We start from the raw sequence: 21869 nt of genomic DNA on the forward strand, positions 1-21869 counted from the left end.
AGACAGTCGGTAACCCGGGCTAGCACTGAAAGAGCGATTATATAGGTAGGATGAGAACCAGGATAGGACAGTGTCTTAAAAGATCTAGGAACTGTAGCGTTTGTATGAGAAGAAAGTGGTAAACATTATCAATTGCTGTAGAGAGATCCAGGATAATTAGAAGTGAGGAATGGCCTTTAGACCTTTAGATTTAGCAGCGATCAAATTATTTGCAACCTTAGTCAATGCAAACTCTGTGGAGTGTTAGGAAAGAAAGCCTGACTGAAAAGGATCCAATAGGTTGTGTGAGAAAAGAAAGGGTGTGAGGCGAGTGTAGGTAATTCTGTCCAGAAGCATGGAGAGGCCTGGGAGCTGGGGTGGTAATTAGAGAGAGAGTTTGGATCAGAGTGTTATGTTTTCAGAATAGGAGTAATCACTGTGTGCTTGAATAAAATAGAGAGAGAGAGAGAGAGACATTAAAGATTTTAGTTGGAGGTGGAATGAGCACAGGAGACAGGAAGCTACAGATTTGTGAGGGTATGGAACCAAGTAGGAAGATATGATGAGAGTAAACACATATCCTAGATCAACTTTAAATGTCAGCATAGTAATAAAGCTATTGAGTATTTGTGTGCTAGATGAAAAAACAGCCAGTATTTAACTTATGCGCAAAATAATAAACTAACTTGCACCCCTTGCATTGTAACATGGTTTGTCCCAGAGAACATTTACTCCTTTTTTGCCTTAATGACTCAGGCCCGTCATCTTCATTTGTGGGATCAAATGAAGAGAGAGTACTTGAAAGCAACTGAGCTAGTTGTTTTCTCAAGGAAGATGCATTTGAAAACTGTTAAAATGTAGATATTACCCTGCAACATGGTTGAATCTGTTCACCTTGCTTGAAGTCAGCTCAAATGTTCAAGTTGATCTAAACTTTCAGATGTGATTTGACCAACCGGTTCTTGAAACACTATAAAAATGGTTTATAACATTCAGACATAAGAAAATGTATATATCATATACAGTAAGTATGCCTGAGATATACTAAACCATATGTTTATTTATGTGTTGCTTTTTTTCCAGATATCTGTTAAATAATACTTTGACTCACTTTAAAACAGCAAATACACACTTACCTTTTTCGGAGAAGAACTTGTTGAACATCATGTCATCATCATGCGGTGGAGATATCTTTTGTTAGTTTTGTATAAATTTGTACTAAACCTTAATAAATAGTACAATTCTCTGGAACATGGCATGTTTATTGCAAAGTATACATTGTGCCAGCCACATCTGCTCCCACTGCTAATTAGAAGGTATACATTTTAGTACATAGACCATTTTCAGCTATTTGCAGCCTGGTTTGGATTTAGACAAAATCCACATTGATCAAGGCATAGGCAGCAGAAACTAGAGGGTGGCATGAATGATAGTATACAAATACCTGTTGGCACAGGTTGCTCTGCAACTACAGTACCATGTCATCTTTTTAATCAATACAGTACACTAAAACTCAATTCTGCCTCCACAATTTATCTTTCCAGCCCTCTGTGCTGCTGAACAGACTGTAATGGATCATTCAGGTGGTAAAGATATTGCTGTGCAGATGCTCAAAGCACGCTATCAATATTGCACCCAATGTACTAAGGATGATAGATGTATTGTGCAAAACACCTTGGATTTGGACTGATGCACCAGGATGGTCCATACAGAACATACCAAGGGATAAGAGCATACCAAGTCTTTACTATCAGGAAATTCCCCAACAAATTAAGTGTGCACCTAGGTTTGCAAGGAGGTGGAAAAATGTCAAGAGGTGGACTGTGTGAAAATGTAAATGCAACATCAAAATCCAACCACTTACTACTTCAGAAGCACTCAATGAATTTGTTAAACCTTCTATCCTAATCTGCTACTTGGGTTAGCCTCATTTATGGCTTAAATTAACCATGAGAGTGAGGGCATATTGTAGTTATCTTTTTTACATGGGGCACTTTCCTGTGCTTGAAGCTTTTTTTTTATATTTGCAAAGTACATCTATAAATGTGCTTCTCCGCCAAAGTGAAACTGAAGGTACAGAATGCAACCCATTAAAGTATAGGATCAGACCCATCTCCACCAATTCAGAGCGGGTAAAAAAATCAAGTACCTTGTGGAATGGAAATGGCTGTGCACCCTTACAGGAGGCGAGAGGCTTAGCTGGGCCCATAACCAAAGTTTTTTTTTGCCATTGAGCCTGGTGATGCACTGTCCCGCCCCTGTATGTTTGTTTATATCATATATAGTAAGGAATGCCCCTACCCAATTCCTCTTATCACCCAGTGCAAACCTGTACTCCTCTGCGAACACCGTCATCTTGCGCCACAAACCCATACAGTTTGCCGAAAAACTATTAGCACAAGACATATGACATCAACATAGAGGACTTTACACTGCATTTCAACCTCTTTGTGGTTTGTAAATGAGGTCCGCTGCAATCTAAATGGTCAGTACTAGGTGCAGAACTTAATGCTGGTGCAAAGCTCATAGAGTCCTAAGTCACTGGACCCTGTCACAGACATGAAGACATTTATTTAGCCTATATAAAACCCTGGTTTTATTATCAATGTAGTTTTTCTGAATGAGTTAAAGTGTATGTTTAAATATATATGCGAAACTTTGTAATCTAGAGTGCCCAAATCCTACTTTTACTAGGAAGCATGTTAAAAAAAAGCAGTGTTTTACATTATATATCATCATCATCATCAACATTTATTTATATAGCGCCAGCAAATTCCGTAGCGCTTTACAAATAGGATCATTGTCGGATACAGTATCAATACAATATCATTGTCGGATTCACTTTAACAATAACTACAGAATGTTACCTGCAACTGACAATATGCCTGGTTTACAATACACATAATTAAAAAATACATGGTAGGGGAAGCATCAGGGTTGATGCTGGGTGATCTGGTGCCCCCCTGCCATTGGTTAGCACTTGTGTCATGAAGCAACCTGCCTGCAACAGAATTTTTTGCATGTTTAGGTGGGTTGGTGGAGCATCCCCTATTGCTCTTATTAGGCTGACCGTGTTCTGACGGCCCCGGGAATCATAGAAATGCCTATGGATGGAACAAAGGTGATTCCAACGCTATTTGCAGCAGCAGTTGACTGAAGATGAGCAAGTTATCTTTTCATTCATTACATTTATTGTAACATTTATTTAAATATACTTTGCATAAAGTTTCCATTTACAGATATTAGAAGTCCATCAATCTTTCAGTAAACATTTTTTTTTTTTTTCGAAAACCCATTTTTAAAGTTTAATTTGTAAATTTCCAGAGTAGGAAAATCAATGAGAATGAATTTCATGGTAATGGGAACAAATGTTTTTTTTGGCTTACAATATTTATATTCCATTGACATATTACAATCATTAGTAAAGGAAGAGCTTTAGAACAAATGATAAACGTATTAAAAACTCTTTATTTTTCCTCATTACAGAATGCTTCATTTGCAGACCAGCTGCACTATAATTAAGCTTCATCGCCAGCTTTGCATGTTCTGAATATACTGCTGGATAAATAGCATTCAGTGCTTACAATGCAAAATAAAATATCAGGGCTTTTCATTTCAGAACCAAGGGTTATGCCTCTGCTGGTTGCTTTGTCATAACAATTATAAATTACAAAGCAAATGGCAATTATTCCTGGCTGGTCATTATCATAACGGATAAAATAAGCATAAAGACAAAAGGATAATCTTTTAAATTTAGAACAGACTCATTCATGAAATTGCCACAAACTGTAAAGCTTTTGAATGTAAAACAACGGCAAAAGAATCTAGACATTGTCATTTTCAAACCTATTTTCCGTCATGGGTTCTACATTATTTTGGTAGATAGATCAGTATTTTGTTAAGTGTATATGATAAACACAGTGGTCTGGCTTTACTAAAAAGCTATATTTGCAACAAGATTTATACATATTTTTTTAAGTTGAACACAAATGTAGAGAGGTGTCCTGGAAGCTGTATATAAAGGTCTATATTTATATAGGGGATGCTTCCTTTAGTAATTTTTTTGTAGACATACAGTATGTATGTATGTATGTATGTATGTATGCACATCTGACATAAAGGGATGCATGGGGTATTGTGTGTGAAAAGATGTGGCCGTATACAGCCAGGTTGCGGTATGGGACCACACTGTGCAGTTTGTGGCCACCATATTGAGGCGCTAGTTATAAACAATACTGACTGCCATACATGTACCAATGGTAATGAGAAATTACTGAAAGAGAAAAGGCTCACTTCTTTATATGAATGAAATGTGTACAAGTGAATAAAATAATTTGAGACAGCCAAGGACATTTGAGACCAATGTGTATGTGCAAACAAAAGAAAATTGTTGTCCGGCGTCACAAAATAACAATATATAAATCACTATGTGTCAGCATATACATAAAGGAGAATTTTGTGCACAATATAGTTATATTGGGATTAAGCTCATCTGCTACGTCATAGCATCTCCTGTAAGTGAGTCCCTAGCCAGTGAAACACACATATATTCAGGGTGTCACATTTAAAACCTGCCCTGAATTTTCCATTTTTTAAAGCATGCAGCACTTGGAGGGAGTGGTAAACAACATTCTGGCTTATTAAATTCCTGACTCCGGGTAAATGGTGAAATCTATCACAAAGCTATGAGAGAGCAACTTTTTAGTTGCATAGCATCCTCCTGTTGATAACAGTAAAGCCTCACTGGACCTATCGCGACTGCACCATCTCTTTCACTTTGGTCCGGAGTAGCGTTCAGATTTCTGCTCTCTGTATGGTTTTTTTGCTATATTTATTGTAAGTTATATTTTTCTTGATTCAGTTATTAAATAATAAGATTGATGCTTCTTTAATGTGAGTATTTCTATTAAGGTTTTTTATGAGGTATGGCACCCCTCATTTTTTAGGAGCTGACATGCTATATTACTATAAATTATTTATATATACTTTGGAGATTTATATAGTGCCTAGGTATCAATTGTGTATTGGTATACAGTGTCGGACTGGGACATGAAGGGCCCATCGGGGGATGCAATGGTAGGGGCCAACCAAAGGGGGTGTGGCCAGCCACCTGAGTGTGTGACTAGTGGGCCAACCCACGGAGGACATGACTAGTGTCATATTGTAGCATATCATGTAGCATGTAGTAATATCACTTTTCCTAAAAATGAGCCCCTGTCACAATGCCACATGGAACAAAAATGTCCCCTCTTGCAAAACTTTAAAAAAATTAATGCATTTGTAGATACAGTCACTCAGCCAATCAGAGCACTGCAGAGGCAGTGAGGAGTTCCTGCATGAGCAGGAAGCTCCTCTTCATTACCAAGCAGCACCACTGGGGATCTCCCCGGGATCCTGCTGTGCCAGTCCGACACTTTTGGTATATATTCTATTAATGTGCTTATTCCAGGGCTGCACTTTATACCTTTAGTGGTTTATTATTATAAATTTAATTTTTGATAATTTGCATTTTAAATTATCTTTTTTTCATTTTATAATATATTTTTCTAATACATTTGAATATGGCAGAATTTCTATGTTTCACCGATAGGTTGAAAAGAAGGGAGGAATACGTTTCCCTGTTAAATTCCTGTCATCCCTGTCATTCTCATCAATGATGCCAGAAAGGAACATTCTACACTTTGAAGGATTTCTATAAGTTAAAAAATATTTTAAAAGCAGAAATGAGAAGCTGGTGGGACGGTGTCTTTCTTAAGAGATACATAGAAGATAAGAGATTTCCTAGGGGTTTACGCATTTTTAAACAATTAGCAATTACTAATTATGCACCACTTATGGAAAAATGGAAGAAAATTTTAGATGATGGTTCCTTCAATGTAATGAATCTTTTAGTTAAATAGAAAAGAATGTGGATCAGATTACTAGTGAAATAGAAAGATAAAAACATCTATGTTAGTTCACAAGACTTTCCCAGCCTTTTCAGCTGAACAATCCATTAACAAGCAAGTTGCTGTATATGGAAAGTAGATAGGAAAACAATACATTTTGAAGGAACACTTTGGATTATGATACAAATAGCATTAGAACATTCAAGAGAAACAATTACAATGCTACACTAAAATTAAATCATTCACTTCTAATAATACTTTTCCAAAAATAGGAACCCATTTTAAGAAAACCAAGAGAAACAGTAAATCTATAATTGGTACCTTTAGAGAGCCAGTTATGGACTCCTCTCATATAGACAGAGGTACTAGGAAGAATGATACTTATTCTTTTTACCCAAATAAAACAGCTATAATGAACTGTACTTAGGATTCTCAGAGAGATGAAAGTGGGGACACTCTTCTTCTATAAATACAGAGACTAAACCAAAAACCTATTCAAATTCAGTGAGAACATTTTTAGAAAAGGATGTGGGACGGACATGGGAACTGTTTTTCCACAAAAAAATTCCTTCCAGCCTCTCATATTAAAAACACCAAAATGCTTGAGAGTAAGAGAGGAAAGAGAGGCGGAAGAAAAATTTCAAAGAAAGAAAGAATTAGACTACTTCCTAAAGGTATCTTCAACCTCTCCTCTAAAACATTAACTCCTAAACAAGTGACAGTCTTGGTGAAAGGTTTGAATTTTGCACTTAGTATAGAACCAAATATGTTTGATCTGTTTGTTGAATTGAATCCCTATATTGGAGATTTATGCTGTCAGCGATATTTCGCAGTGAAAACTCTTAAACAAAATAAAATGAAGGATAGTTTACCTATTCTCTTGAATGACGTGTGTTTAAGTTTGTTAGAAGAACTTTGGAAAGCAAATAACACTACAGATGCTAAGGATGAAGTATCTATTCCTTTTTTTGACATTAATGAAAACTATGGTTATAAAGTTGAATCTAATTTGTTTAAGAATAGGGAAATCTATAATTTTACATTAAAATCTATTTTTTACCCCATATATTAAAAAAGCTTTGCAATTCAGTGTTTTTTTATAGCCACTATCACAGATTTCAATAATTTATGCCGTATGGAGAGTGTTTAGAATAAATATCACCATATGGAAAAAAAATCTTTCAAAGGATGAACGGCTAGCTCTAAAAGAACTTCAGGTGAATACATCATTAACCATATAAACAGCTGACAAAGGAGGGGATAGTTATTTTAGACATATTATATTTAAATAATATTAGATAATAATAATAATAATAATAATAATAATAATAATAATAATAATAATAATAATAATAATATTAGATATTATTATATCAAGGAAGCATTAAGACAATTATAGGATAGATCTTTCTATAGACCCCTTCATAAGGATCCTACAGCTTTATTTCAGGGAGAGGTTAAAGCTCTCCTTGATGGAGCTTTGGCCGAGGGGATCATCTCCAAATATTTGTGACTTTTCTTATTTATTCCACACCCAGTTATTCCTATTCTTTATCACCTTCTTAAGACTCACAAATCCCTCACTTCACCCCCTAGCCGCCCCATTTCTGGTATTTGGTCACTATCCACAAATTTATCATAATCTGTTGATTTTTTTCTCCAGGATCTCCTTGTTTCGCTCAGATCCCACATCAAAAATACTCCCCATATTCTCAGATCCCTACAGGACATTGTGTGGAAGTCTTCCTATCAGTTTTTGACCTTAGATGTTACAGCTCTCTACACTAAGATCCCTCATGATTTTAGAGTGGAGACTATCAAAGATATGCTGTCTACTGCTGTGGGGGTCTCGACGGGACAATGAGATTTCATTATTAATTATATCACTTTTTTTTAACTCACAATTATTTTATATTTAACTCTAAATATTATTTGCCAGCCGTCAGAACGGACATGGGTACCAAGTTTGTCCCGAATTATGCTAACCTTTATAGGGGCCACTTTGAACGGACCTACATCTGGGATTGTCCTTTCGGGGTGAACTTGGTGTTCTATGGTCTCTATATCAACGACCTCTTTATTATTTGAGAATGTGATTTAGATTCTATTGATGGTTTTGTTTCACATCTCAAATTATATAATTTATCCTTCATTCACACTCACAGTAAAGAGTCAGTATTTTTTTGGATTTGATCCTCTTGGCCCAAGATTCATATATAATTGCACTGAATTACCAAAAAAGGTAGATTCTAACAATTATATCTGCTATGATAGCAACCATTATAAACCATGGTTAAGAAATATTCCTTAAAGCTAATTTAACCATATAAGAATGAACTCTTTAGATACTACTTTCCAAAAACAGGCAATAGAAATGGTGAACACTTTCAAAGAAAAGGGCTAGCTGCCTAACCTTATGAATGAAGCATAAGAATATGCTAGTGCTTGAGAACAGGCTTCTCTCTTAATATCAAAAATTAAGACTCAATAGCCCCCCAAAAATATAAAAAGTATTACATTTTCATCTAAATATAATACTAAGTTTACACAGATCAAGAAAATCTTAAATAAAATTATTATCTATTCAAACAGGATCCTATATTAAATTGTGTCATTCTTGATAAACCAAATGTTATTTGAAAAAGAATAAAAATTTGAAAAAACTTTTGTCCCTGCGCTTCCTCAAAGTTAAAAATCCACCCCTACTATGACTATCTTTCGGCTCTACAGAGAAACCTAAGGGTACTATAGATGCAGTAAATTGAGATGCATCATGTGCAAGCATGTGAAAAATGAATGCACTCAAGTTACCTCATAGGTATCAAGAGACATTTTTGATATTATAGGTTTTGTTAATTGTGTTACAATGTATGTCATTTATGTTCTATAGTGCCCATATGGCCTCCAAGATGTAATGAGAACTACTAGATCCTTGAGAGTAAGGTTTCTGGAATACATGCATACTGATATTAATAGATTTAGCTCCCATAGTGTGCCAAAACACTATTCAGAGCTACAAAATGCTGTCCCCACTCACTACACTGTTACCATCATAGAACACATCATACCGACTGTCTGGGGGAGGGCATAGATTTTGCATTTTATGTGAAAGAGAGATTTTTTGAATTTGTAAATTGCATACTCTCCACTCTGAAGGGTTAAATGAATCTCTAGAATTCAATTTTAGGTAGCTAGTTTAGGAATTTTTTTATTGAATGTCTGTCTTATACATTTTATGGGTTATTATGTGTATATTACTTGTTTTTAATGAAAGTCTAATCTTCTACACTAAGACCAGTATTTTGGAAGTCTACAATGTTAGATACCTCTTGTATCTTGCTTTTTATTCATTTAATATGATCTATGTAAACATTGCCTGGTAAAGGCAGGACAAATTATTTAGAACCACCTGTGGCTCAGCTAGTCTAACCTTTGTCCTTGGATATAAAAGAGTTAGAGTTCTAATCCCAGGTAGATATTTTTTCTGGGATAATGACAATTATTTTTAAAATTGTTAAAAGTTCATTTTGCCTCCTTTCTTCCTGACAGAGGTACATATTTTTGCAAGAGTTCACTATCTATGGCTGTCTTTGCTACATTACTACTTACATTATGTTTTATGTTATATATACATTAGTTTGTCAGTGACATATGGGGTGTTAGTATGGTGATTCTGATTGATTTTCCTTATTCTTGTAGGTGACTTATAAGGCTAATTGTTTATATATGTTTTTCAGGCGCCTCCATATATGTAGCTTTATAAGCTTGTAAATATTTTTATTTTTGGAATTGAGTAATTTTTTTTACACAGTAATTAAACATGCAGCTGTGTCATCTGCAATGAGGTGGATCACGATTGACAGCTGATAGTCTTATAAGACCTGTTACACACATTTTGAAATATCTTTGAAAAAGTCACAAACGCATCAGGTAATATATATTGTGAGTTCAATCTGAAGTTTATTAAAATTTATTAAGCTATCTAGGAGCCTCATTGTGTGCTTTTCTGTCATATTCATATTCAAGTTATATTTTATTTGATTTCAGTTATTAAATAATAAGATAGGTGCTTCTTTAATGTGCATATTTCTATTGCGGTCTTTTTTAGGAGGGATGGCTCCACTCTTTTTTTAAGAGCTGACATTTTATAATACTATAGATTATTTTATATACTTTGGAGATTTGGTTTCAATATATTTATATATCGCCTAGGTATTAATTGTGCATTGGTATACATTATATGTGTTGTATATAAATACTAATCTGATAGAGAATATAGAGAGATCACCCATCTTCCTAAGACATTTATATGTAATATTCATGTTTTATATGTATCTGTGCATAAAATAACATTCTGTATTTTAGACTGATAGTTGCATTTCTATGATGGTCTAGTACCAAGATATTTTAATTTTAAGAGTGTCTGAATAGAAATGAGTGTAGAATGAAAAGCCATAAAACGAGTTGTAAAACCAATTAGCATACACACAACCATCTCACAGTAACCTCAGACGGAAGGGGAGCCGTGGGCACACATGCATATGTTTAAATAGTAAATGTATTTGATTACAAAACTGACAGTTGGAGGGGATCATTCTAGTTTTAAGGTTTTGTCCATTTATTCAGCCTAATCTAACACACTTTCTAGTAAACACATGTGAGTTTTCAGTTTCTCTTTTATTTTAGAAACTTGTTTATAGTTTGTATTTCTATATGTAATTGCATTATTTTCTATTCATTAAGCATTGTGACTTTCTTCATCATATTAAACTTAATTTAATTATATTCTGTCTTTGTGTTCTTAATTAATATGTGTGACAGGTTAGCTTGGTTGTTATGTATGCTAGATAACTAAATACAAGAAATTATCTGGTTTACCATAGTTATTAGTTGTAATTGTATTGTGATATAATTTAGGGAGTGACCAAAGTCTTCCTTCAGGTATAAGCTGTGGAACCAAATGTTGGTGGTGACAGAACTGGTTATTAAAATAAGGAGTTTGAGACATAAGTTTTGGGGAGTGTAATAGTTTCTAGACAGACCAGGTGGTTTTGTTTTGATTAACCCTTCACCACCCAAATATCTGCTTAAATAAACTTTGTTATGACAAGCATTATTCCAAAACTTTAACTATTTCAACTTTAGTCCATTGCTGTAAATTCCTAATAGTTTACTGTATATGTAGCTTAATGTAACATAGTGGATTCAGAATGGAATTAAGGTACCTTTAATTTAAGGCCAGATTGTTTTTTGGAAAGTGCCTGTAAGATATTCAAAGTAAGAAAGTAACGCCTTACATATCAGCTGGGGGAATGGGGTCTCACTTTGTAAAATATAATATCTGCTTTCAGAGGGAATTTTTAAATCATTTGATTTCAGAAAACGTTAAAACTGTGCTGTTAACATTTTATTCTATTTTCAATTTTATGATAACTGTATTTTAGCAAACAAATATTGTAGTGTTATCTTACTGCTTCCTCTTTCAGTTTGTCTATTTACCCATCTTAATTTACTTACATTACTTTCATAGACAATATTTATTGCCACATTCAACAATATATGAATATCCCTAAACTTTAATTATTTCAACTTTAGTCCATTGCTATACTATCCCAATGGTTTACTATATCTGTGAAAAAACTGTAACCTAATGATTTCCTAGTGGTTTCAGAATGGAATTAAGGAACATTTAATGCTCATCTTCTAATTTAAGGCCAGATCAGTCTATGCTTTTTTATGAAGTAATGTGCCAATAATGTATTCAGTAAACAAGGGTACAGAATGATGTCCTAATTTGTAATGTAATATGACATTGAAATTCATGTGTAAACATTGCTATATAATTTGCCCTTTTCATAGATTACAGTGTGTCATATTTTTAAATAAATCTAGGTTTAGATGATAAATCAAATTTTTGTATACATTTATAAATACACAGGTAAATGTGCTTATTTACTTGGAAACATATTCAGCCACAGTCTAATTAATTAATTAATTACAATACAGATATACTAAAATGTATGTAATACTTTCAGCTTTAAACCCAGGTACTGGGGTTTCTATCATTAACTGTTCCTTACAGCCAACCATATGACCTGGCCCAGTCCATCATTTGCCCAGCGACTAAGCACTACACAGCAGACAACGAGGGATATATTTTTCCTTTGTTTTTTATACATTTCCACTGGTGAGCTAGATTATTTTGAGAGTGTAGAAGTAACTAGGGAAGGGGCAATGGCCATAATCAGTGGCAGTATAAGTTGTTTTGGCACTCAAGACAATGACACTAAACAACATTACATTTAGCCTTCCCTTTATAAAGATGGTGTAGATGCATAATCACAGAATAAAAAAAGATGCATATAGTATACATATGTAATTTTTAATGGCCTTAAATGAACCTAATAAGTCAAAGAAAAACAATAAATTCTCCTTGTCAGTGAAGGTCAGTTGTAGATATAACATTAAAGACACATTCCCTTGTTGATAACCCAAAGAGGGAAAACATTGTTGTTTAGTGGTAGACTGGTGCCTGATATATACTCACATAGGCATTATGCTGCCTGGCATAAAATCATTTGGGTACTCGGCTGGACTGGTAAATAATAATGTGTGCTCTTCTAGCTGATGAGTGAACAATTTGAGCTGTATGAGGAGGGAAACAAAACTGCTTCCCTGTGTAGATGATTGAGCTGTCATTGTTTATTCCATCCAAATGTCATATGAAACTTTGTTGGCTTTGGCCGTCAGAAACTGACGCCTTATATGTCAACTGGTGGATGGAATCTAACTTTGCAAGATACAATATCTGCTTTTCAGAGGGATTTTTTAAATCATTTGATTTTTGAATAAGGTAACACCTGTAATATTGACATTTCATTTTATTTTCAATTTTGTGATAACTGTATTTTAGCAAACAAATATTGTAGTCTTAGCTAATGTTTCTTCTTTTGGTTTGTCTATTTAGCTATCTTACTTTACTTTCATAGGCCATACTTATTGCTGCATTGAATAACACAAACACACACTATATGGTCAAAAGTATTCGGACACTTGCCCATTACACCAACAGGGACTGTAATAACATTGTATTCATATACCTATACTTTAATATGGACTTGGCACCTGTTTTGCAATGATAACAGCTTCACACACACACACACACACACACAATATGGACAAAAATATTCGGACACTTGACCATTACACCAACAGGGACTATAATGACATTGTATTCATGTATATATATATATATACTTTAATATGGAGTTAACCCCCGTTTTGCAGCAACAACAGCTTCCACTGTTCTTGGAAGACTTCCGATAAGATGTTGCAGTTTTTCTGTAGCAATTTGTGTTCATTCATTCTGTAGAGCACTTATGAGGTCAGGTACTGATATTGGACGAGAAGGCCTGGCTTGCAATCTCCAATCCAGTTCATCCCAAAGGTGTTCGATGAGGTTAAGGTCGGGGCTCTGTGCGGGCCAGTCAAATTCTTCCACACCAAACTCATCAAACCATGTCATTGTAATCCTTGCTTTGTGCACTGGGGCACAGTCATGTTGGAATAGAAAAGGGCCCCCAAACTGTTGCCACAAAGTTGGAAGCGTCGCATTGTCCAAAATGACTTGGTATGCTGAAGCATTAAGATTGTCCTTCACTGGAGATAAGGGGCCTAGCCCCAAACCCTGAAATATAGCCCCATATTTGCCTCCGCCACCAAACTTCGCAGTTGGCATAATGAAGTCAGGCAGGTAACGTTCTCCCGGCATCCAAACCCAGATTCGCCCTTCCGACTGCCAAACAGAGAAGTGATATATATATATATATATATATATATATATATATATATAGATAGATATATATATTCTTTTTCAGAATAGCTCTGGAAAAGACAATTTCCTATGTCAGAGAAGACAGTAATGAGAAAATACCTTTCAACAATGGAATTTCATGTTTCTATGTAACCAGTCCATCTGATTAAACTGTATAATCTGAAAGAGGTGTGAAAAGTATTATATACAAAGCAATAATGATTGATGCATGACATTTATTTAAATTGGCTATATCATTAGCACATCTAAATATAATCTGCAGCAAACTGATTATCTAACTAAAACCAAGCAGAGTGTTTCACTAAGATGAAGCACAGTTTCTAATCGTGTGCATTAAAATTAAAATGGGAGAAATAGGTACATAAATCTTACTGTCTAGTGTATAATTATCTGAGTATAAAGAGCTTTACTTGCTTACCAGACAAGTGCAAACACATTCATTATGATACATTATAAAAATTAATATGGCTTTATTCCTAATGTTGGTCTGGAAACATTTATATTTCATTTTTTATTATTTATTAACCATCATATTTAGTTTACTTTTCCAAAATAATGTTTTCCTCTAGTTTGTACAGTGACTAATACACAATGTTTCAAATGCTTGTAATATACTGTGCAGTGTGTACCAATGCTTGGTCAAGCCTATGAAAAATAATAATTGATCCCTATATTTAATGCATATATAATACACATGAGCATGGCCCTGGAACGACCATGGAAACAGCATTATTTTCTCCTGTTTGTAAATGCTTGTGTGTTCTCAGAGATTAATGACCTAATTTCATAAGTGTATTCAATATGTAGTTGCCATGTATTAAAATGCATTCCTCTCTGCTAAAGCTAGGGGCCACTTTTCCCTTCTCATTCTCTTAATCCCTCACCGTTGACCACCCGTTCCTGCTCCACAGCCTTCAGTCCTTTGGTCTCTCCGGCTCCGTCCTGTCCTGGTTTACCTCTTATCTTGCCGACCGTTCCTTCTCTGTTACCACCTCTGGGTCTCTCTTCCCCCCTTCCACCCTTCCAGTTGGGGTTCCTCAGGGCTCTGTTCTCAGGCCCTTACTCTTCTCACTATACACCTCTTTCCTGGGTGAACTTATCAGCTCCTTTGGCGAGCTCTGGGAGGACAGAAACCTTCCGTGGAGCAGAAGGTACCACCTTTATGCTGACAACACTCAACTCTACCTTTCATTTCCTGATTTCTCTCCCTCCATCCTCTCTAGGGTGTCCGCCCTCCTCTCTGCCGTCTCCTCCTGGATGTCCTCTAGATTTATCAAACTCAATATTACTAAAACCGAACTCATTGTCTTTCCTCCGGCTCATTTCCCCTCCCCTTCCGACCTTTCTATCACTGTCCACAACTCCTCTTTCTCCCCTGCTCCCCAACTTAACTGCCTCGGTGTCATCCTTGACTCCTCTCTCTCCTTTGCCCTTCACATTCTCTCTCTTGCCAAATCCTGCCGCTTCCAGCTATGTAACATCACACACATTCGGCCCTTCCTCTCCGAAGATGCCACTGAAGCTCTTATCTACTCTCTGATTATCTCCTGCTGGGACTACTGCAATCTTCTCCTTACTGGCCTCCCCTGCTCTCATCTTGCTCCCCTTCGATCTGTACTTAACGCAGCCGCTCGTCTCTTATTCCTTCTCACCGCACCTCTTATGTCTCCCCCCTCTATAAATCCCTTCACTGGCTCCCCTTTCCCTACAGAATCCTGTTTAAGCTCCTCACATTCACATTCAAGGCCCTCACCAACTCCATTGCTCCCTACATCTCCAACCTCATCAATATTCACGCTCCATTCCGCCCTCTGCGATCGGCCAATGACCATCGCCTCTCTTCCCCCCCTGGTTACCTCCTCCTACGCACGTATCCAAGACTTCTCCCGCGCTGCCCCCCTCCACTGGAACCAGCTTCCCCACTCCATCAGAACATCCCCCAATTTGTCCAGCTTAAAACGAGCTTTAAAAACCCACCTTTTCTTAAAAGCCTTCCTCCCCCCCCGCGCTTCCCCCTTCCCTGACTCAGCCTCAGTTCTCCCCCTTTCTTCCTCTCACTCTTGTGTCTCTCTGTCTGTCCACCCCTCCCCTTAGATTGTACGCTTCTTCGAGCAGGGCCACCTCTCCTCCTGTTCTCCACCACTTATAACTCTGCTCTCCAGCTACTCAGCCTCCTCCTTGAGGACCTTCTGCCTTTCAACCCCTGTTGCTACTCTCTTCACCCCTCTGTGGCTCTCACCTGTCATCTGCGCCCTCCCTCTTGGGCTCAGTCTACCGGCGTATGCAGACTATCCCTTTCCCCCACCCCCTCTAGCAGTATTTTGAGCTTCCTGAGTTACTGTGCTTCTTGTTAACTGTACCGTGCTGTCTCACACTGTACTGTGATACTGTCTGTCTCTGTACGGCGCTACGGATACCTTGTTGCATCCTATAAATAAAAATTAATAATAATAATAATAATAATAATAATAATTCCTAGGCAAAGAAAGCACTTGTGAGTATCTACCCTGCTCCCAGGTTCTATTCCCACCTTTTTATCTATAATGTAAGTTTCAAGGGCATTATACATAAAACTAGCAGCACTGTTTTAAGTAGTTTATGTGTTCCAAATGTTTAAATGCAATGTTTAATATTTTATAAATCAGCATGTTCTGTTTTTCGTGCGCTAACATAGTTTATCCATACAATAATGTATATATGTATATATATATATATATATATATATATATATATATATATATATAGGAAATGTATGAAATTCACATCAAGTCTGCTTGCAGTACAGATACAGGTGTGTATATACAAGGCTAGGTAAGTTCATTTTTTGGGACACCGAGAGGAGGTTATACAGATAGAGTGTATTGCAGTGAACAGTGTATCATAACAAAGGATTATGTGTAAAACTTGCGCTATCTACTGACATACAATATATCGGATTAGTTTAGCGGAGTATAACTTGGGATATTTTAAATTATTTGCAAAACCCTTCTATGCCATGGTAAGTATATTTGTAACAAACTCAGCTTTGACTGTATTCTATGAGTGCACAGCACTACTTCAGATCCTTCTTTATCTGAAGCAACATCATTCCTAAACAATATTCCACAAGATTCAGCTCCTGATTGCAGCCCTCGATCTCCCATCTCCCTCTCTCTTCATTGCCTCTTTCTCAAAGCCTACCAACCATCTACCTAACCCCCATCTCCTCCCTTTAGCTCGTCCTCCCTTCTCTCCTCTTATTTCAACTGGCTCCTCTTGTGCCTGGTCTGTTTACCCTCCCTTAGGATGTAAGCTTGTATGAGCAGGGCCCCCTCCCCTCCTGTCTCCAAACCTGTTCTTCTGCTCCATCTTTACTGCATATGACTGGCTGGAGTTTCTGAAGTATTGGTACTTTTTGTTCATTGTTCTGTATGGTTTTACCCTGTATAGTCTACTGTTAGTACTGTGTGCGGCGCTGCGGATACCTTGTGGCGCCTAACAAATAAATGATAATAATAATATTAATTGCCAGCATGTAGTCCAGTACTTAGCAGTTTAGCTGGGAGATAAAAAGAAGTCACATTTCAGTAAAGACAGACAGACATTGGGGAAATTATTTTGCAATGCAGGTGCTTTCTTTGATTACTGTCAGACCCATTTGAAGAATGTGAGCAGATTAAATTGTCTTAGAAGAAAGACTTAAAGAATATCAATTCAACAAGGTAAAATATGAAAATATATTAACATGAGCATTGGTTCTCCAACATACACATCTATTGGAGAAATAATATCAGCAAACTGGTTCTTGGTAGTTTTTACTCATCTAAAATCTGTACAGTGCAGTCTGATTCATTGGATGATAAGGAATAGGCGTTCTAAGCAGTGGCACCAGTTATTACATTTTGGATTGATAGTTTATAGGTTGGTTCTTTGTATACAGAGTTTTTTGATAATTGTTTAATTTTACAAGAGGGGCATTAAGAAGTGAAACAATAAATGCATTAAAACAAACTCAGGTTGCAGTGTTATTTTTTTTTGTGTTTATTTAACAGGTTTAATATTTAATACAGTGGGGTGAGTTTTGTGCTTCTTTTTTGTAAATTGGGCAAAATCTCCTTCAAGAACTCTCACGTCTCCTTTTATGAATTTTGTTTACTATGTACTGAATCAGCTTACTAGTTATTTACTAGAGATGAGCGGGTCCGAATTTGGCAACTCAGAACCCCCCCAAACAGTGCCGATCCGAGCCCGGATCCGAGCACTGTTCGGGTATTCCCGCCGATCATGAAACTCAGAACGAGGCAAAACCTTGTCATCACGCCATCGGATCTCGCGAGATCTCACTGCCAGCAGATTGAAATCAAATCAGATTGAAATGGTTATTGGTACACTGACACGTGCAGAGAGTGGAGATGTCAGACATCTGCTCAGTGACCTGAGCATACGTGAGATTACCAACAGGGCCGGACTGGGACTAAAAATCAGCCCTGGCATTTAAAGCACACAGGCCCACGTGTTGTGGGCTCCATGCACTATATTGTTGCACACTGATGCTGGCGCAGTACAACATGATGTAGTATGAGTGTGTGTGTGTGTGGGGGGGGTGTATTTATTTCTCCTAATGACCCTCAACATTACATTATTAGCACCCCAATTACATCAATAAACACCATGACAATACATTATTAGTACCCAAATTACAGCAATAAATAACCCCCCCCACACACTCATACTACATCAATCACCCCCACATTACAGCAACCGGCATCACCCCCCACATTACAGCATTCAGCATCACCCCCCACATTACAGCGTCCAGCATCACCCCCCACATTACAGCATTCAGCATCACCCCCCACATTACAGTGTCCAGCGTCACCCCCCACATTATAGCAATACCCTCTCCTACTTATTAGCAATACTAAGCACCAAACACACTACAACATTGCCACCAGCACGCCACCCCATACTACAGCAATACCACCAATTATACAGACGCCACTGTAGGAAACAATGTTTTGCTTTTTTCAAATCTCCCACAAAATAGCAACAACGAACAGAGTACTTACACACACATATAGGTAACAGGTACCCTATTCCCTCAATTAAATAGTAATGGCAGAATTTTCATGAATCATTCCACATGAAATAAAACTAACATATATCTAAAAAAAACATAACTATTGAATGATCAGTTGAACCCACACGGCCGCATTAAAAGTATTTCCATCTACAACAAAATGTCACAGAAAAATATTTTTGTTTTACTACAGTAATTGGATATGCGTCTTTTCTATTCATTTTAAATAACACAGTATATAAATTAAGGGGGATAGAGGAGGTGGGTGAGAAATAATTGGATGTGATCCATCAGTTTGATTAGATAGGAAACATCTAGATTATTTACCTGGAGGCGTCTACCGCCTTGACTCACAGGCAGGGCTGACAAGAGGAATTTTGGGCCCCGATACAGCAACTTCTTTGGGCTCCTGTCATATTCAACAATGAAAGACTTGCCTTTGGCAGAAGTTCATATGATGCCACACCGTAGTGTGCCCAGTTCATATTATGCCACATCGTAGTGCCCCACGGTCATATTATGCCACATAGTATTACCCTCAATACATATTCGGTCATGCAGAAGTGCCCACAAATCATATTATGGCATAGTAGTGCCCCCAAATCATTAGTAAAGCTCAGATAAAAACTCATTCACAAATAAAAATTGGTACAGCATATCAGATACTGATTGTGAGTCTCCCAAGAGCAGCTTAATACATCATTTACAATGCAAACAAAAATAGATATATTGACACAATTACAGATAAAATTTATGACAAGCAATGTTTTTTCCTCTTAATTAAAAATCTCTGTACAGATAAATATGCAAAAAACTTTACAGCGCAATAATGAGCAATACATAGTGTTAAACATTATTGGATACGCTGTAGTGTCCCCAGTTCAAGAAAGGATGGTTAAAAACATATTGCACACGAGAAAATATATGAACTTACCTGATTATGGCATCCTGTGTTCTGTTCTCCTACTGGGCGCGCTGGGCGAGGAGGGATCAGCAGCTGTCAGCTCACACAGGCAGTCGGGAGCAGGAATAGAGGGCAGTGGTCGAAGCAGAAATTTAGGAGTGGGGGTATAGAAAATATAGGTGAATGGAGTATGAAGGCTTGTTTTTTTTGGTTTTTTTAACACTTGTCCCCTCTGTGCATTTCCATTCTTCATTACTACTTGTGTTTTATGATGGCTGCATCCCTGACATTCCCATTCTTAAGATGTCTCTCCCTTTACACTTTCTTTTACCTATGCTCCTGCACCATCTTCTCCTTTGTCCCTCTCACTTAACCCCCTGCACCACCTTCTCCGCTGGCTCTCACACATCTTCCTGTACCACCTACTCCCCTGGCTCTCTCACACGTCTTCCTGCACCCTCTACCCCCCGGCTCTCTCACTCCTCTTCCTGCACCCCCTACCACCCTGGCTCTCTCACCCCCTCTCCCAGAACCCCCTTCCCCTTTGGCTCTCTCACCCCCTCTCCCAGCACCCCCTGGCTCTCCCCCCCTTTCCCAGCACCCCCTTCCGCTCTCTCACCCCCTTTCCCAGCACCCCCTTCCGCTCTCTCACCCCCTTTCCCAGCACCCCCTTTGGCTCTCTCACCCCCTCTCCCAGCACCCCCTGTCTCTCACCCCCTTTCCCAGCACCCCCTTCGGCTCTCTCACCCCCTCTCCCAGCACCCCCTTCCGCTATCTCATCCCCTTTCCCAGCACTCCCTTCCGCTCTCTCACCCCCTCTCCTAGCACCCCCTGGCTCTCACCCCCTTTGGCTCTCTCCCCTCCTTTCCCAGCACCCCCTTCGGCTCTCTCACCCCCTCTCCCAGCACCCCCTGGCTCTCATCCCCTTTCCCAGCACCCCCTTCGGCTCTCTCACCCCCTCTCCCAGCACCCTCTTCGGCTCTCTTACCCCCTCTCCCAGCACCCCCTGGCTCTCACCCCCTTTTCCCAGCACCCCCTTCCGCTCTCTCCCCCCCTTTCCCAGCACCCCCTTCCGCTCTCTCACCCCCTTTCCCAGCACCCCCTTCCGCTCTCTCACCCCCTTTCCCAGCACCCCCTTTGGCTCTCTCACCCCCTCTCCCAGCACCCCCTGGCTCTCACCCCCTTTCCCAGCACCCCCTTCGGCTCTCTCACCTCCTTTCCCAGCACCCCCTTCGACTCTCTCACCCCCCCTCCCAGCACCCCCTGTCTCTCACCCACTCTCCTAGCACCCCTTGGCTCTCACCCCCTTTCCCAGCACCCCCTGGCTCTCACCCCCACGACACCCCCCCCCCCCGAAAATCGCGGCACCCCCGCGACCACCCTCCGAAAATCGCGGACACCCCCCGAAAATCGCGGCACCCCCGCGACCCCCCCCTCCGAAAATTGCGGGCACCCCCCGAAAATCGCGGCACCCCCACGACCCCCCCCCTCCGAAAATCGCGGGCACCCCCCGAAAATCGCGGGCACCCCCCCCTCTTCAGTAAAAAAAAAAACAAATTAGAAAAAAAAACAGGAAACTCACCAGTGTAACTGGCTGCACAGCATAACGGGGAAGGGAGCTGGGGAGCGCGCAGCAGAGGTGGCTGGTTCCTGGAACCACCAGCCACCAAGAAGACAGGGGGAGTTGGGCCGGCCCATATAGCCATCGGCCCTTCTGGCATTTGCCAGAAGTGCCAGATGGCCAGTCCGGCCCTGATTACCAGGATCTAGTAATAGAAGCATTCTTGCAATCTGTCAGCGCTGCTACATTTATGGTATGTTACAGTGATACCTGTTTTATCCTCACATCATTACCCAGCATTAAACCTCTGTAAATGGCTCTGTTAAAGGGGCAGCTGACACAGGATTTCTAGAAAGTCAGTTGCTGCTTCGATCGGCTAATTATGTTCCTAATGGCACGGCTAAATTAATAAGTTACCAGTTCCCATCAGCGCCAGGTCAGAAGTGGTAAGACTGGCCCGTCTGCCCTACGCCGATCACCTGCCACAATACGGAGAGTGCGGTATGTTTCGTTTTATCCCATTATACACCCACTTCCATACAGTAATGGCTGCACAGGGAATACACAGCGCTGACGCAGTGATGTCCCTGACACGAGGCTGCGCAGCGCTTTGTAAATGATTATAAATGTGTTCTTCAAGGATT

The sequence above is a fragment of the Mixophyes fleayi genome, chromosome 1, assembly GCF_038048845.1.
Source record: "Mixophyes fleayi isolate aMixFle1 chromosome 1, aMixFle1.hap1, whole genome shotgun sequence".
NCBI lineage: Eukaryota > Metazoa > Chordata > Amphibia > Anura > Limnodynastidae > Mixophyes > Mixophyes fleayi.